The 2,226-nt window shown below is 37.2% G+C and overlaps 1 pseudogene; it reads right to left on the reverse strand.

Annotated features, from left to right (window-relative positions):
- Nucleotides 1-888: 888 nt before the first annotated feature.
- Nucleotides 889-1,006, reverse strand: LOC129407958 (5S ribosomal RNA; annotated as a pseudogene).
- Nucleotides 1,007-2,226: the final 1,220 nt, after the last annotated feature.

The raw sequence follows: 2,226 nt of genomic DNA on the forward strand, positions 1-2,226 counted from the left end.
ACAGGGATAGCAATTTATTGACGGCTTAACTAAGTAAGGTAAGAAGTAGAGGAGACAATTTGAAAAGAAAAAAAAAATCATAATATTGCAGTTGCAGTTTTGGGAATTCTGTAGTCACAAAACTGAAATTTCAAACTCTATTTTGATAATAAGAAATAGATTTGATACTATGATTCCAATATTGCAATAATACCAGCAATACCAATACCTCTCTTTGGACAACAGAATATAACGTTTAACATTAAATCGTAGTACTTTCCTTTATATTGCCATGTGGTCTTATATCTGTGTAATTCTTTAGTGGTCCAGGTAGGTTTCATACTGGTCCATGGTCAAGATCATTCTAAAGCTATTCGGGAAAGGTTCATTTCTGTCCTGTTTTTTTTTTGTCATGCATTTTTTATTAAGAACAATACACCATATACATTCCATTAAACATATCATCAACTGCAGTTTTTTTCTTATTCTCCATATATACCTGTTCAACCCGACTTCCCCCCTCCCTTCCCTCTCATTTCCCTCCAAGTATGTGCTCAAATCTGTATCTAGTTTTGATACGAGTTTTAGGATTGATTATTATCTGATTTTCAATACTTTTCACAACCCTATTTGGGAATAAACAAATCCTGAATATCAAGTGTATCTTCTTTGTCAATATTGCCAACCCTAGTACAAAGTTTAAGTAAGTAAGTTTGTATTTGTATAGCGCTTTTCATAGACATTTCTGTCACAAAGATGCTTTACAGAGCATTATTCATTCATTCCGTACCCAGTGGTGGTAAACTACTAGTGTAGCCACAGCTGCCCATACTAGGCAATGTGGGTGACATGCCTTGCCTAAAGACACGATGATAGTTTTTTTGTTGTTGTTTTTCTGCAACTGGTACTCCACTGTGGCACCTGATTTTCCCAGTGGTCGCCCATCCAAATACTAATCAGTCCTGGACTTGCTTAACGTCTGAGATCTGATGGGTTCAGGCTTTGACAAACTGGTATGACCACATTTAATTTTGTTGTCATATAATGTGGAATGTCTGCTGTGCATTTGACCCATTCCGTGCTGTTATGTCAGGGTTAACCTACTGTGCGTGGGTGAAGTTTAGAGGGGAAACTAGCGATCCTTGAGGAAACCCACTCAGACACAAGAAAAACACGCAAACTCTACAAAGAAAAACACATATATTACAAATTAGTTAGTGTGCTGTTTGACCCAAGTAACAATAGGTTTAAGTATAAAGAATAAAGTTTTGGTTGAAAAAAGTATTTCACAAACTACTCTAGTATTTAGTTACTCTCCACTTGATCAAAGGAAAGTGTATTGCAGCAGTTGTGGTCAGCTGTAGCCCATTGGTGTTCACTTTACTTTATACTTTCAGACTCAGATGTATTGTTTCAGAGAACTCACCCTGCAGCTCTGCCTGTGGCCATAGTCAAACTAAAGAAAACTGTGGAACATTTGAACCATGCACTTCAGTTAGAGATGTAAACTTACTTTGTTCTTATGGTCCCTACTGTTCAACACGCTGCAGTACAAGTACATATGCCTGGAATACATAATACGATAAAGGTGATGCTGCTGGTTTTAATATACTCGTTATAGGTTTGAGATAGTTGGTTTTCAGGTCATTTACTCATAATTAGTCGTACTAAAACTCCAAATTTACTCCAAACGTTGTTCAAGAAAGGAATACAACAACATATAACTTAAAGATGCGCTATGTAACTGCCATAGAGTTGTTATAGCTTTGGCTTGAAAGTTCCTCAGCATAGCATTCAACTTGTGTGTCTCCATGGAAACAGGCAGACGCAAAACCCTCATCATCATCAAAGAAATTGCGGTGTGACTAATACAATGTGAGTTATTGTACAGGAAGGGGGAGTGGATTAGATTCATACATAGTGGCTTTTCCATTAAAAGTACAAAACAAGGATAGATTATAATGTACACGGTAAGTCTGGAAGTATTAAGTTCCTCCAAATGTACTGGTCATTCTTAAAAATACTATTGTAAAACTACCAGGCCAAGTTACAGGTCAGATCTATGGATAGGTAACCGAGCTCACTTTAAGGGTCTGTTTACACGAGAACGCTTGTAGGTAAAAGTGAGAAAATATTTTATCGGAAGTGCCTTTTGTTCACACGGTGACGGCGTTTTTGTACGTTTTTCATTTCTGTCCAGCGACTAGGTCAGGAATCAGAATACACTAGATGTTCGCAAACACCCTT

This window comes from Boleophthalmus pectinirostris, unplaced genomic scaffold (genome assembly GCF_026225935.1).
Source record: "Boleophthalmus pectinirostris isolate CB_2022bp ecotype Guang Dong unplaced genomic scaffold, ASM2622593v1 HiC_scaffold_14, whole genome shotgun sequence".
NCBI classification, from domain to species: Eukaryota; Metazoa; Chordata; class Actinopteri; order Gobiiformes; family Gobiidae; genus Boleophthalmus; species Boleophthalmus pectinirostris.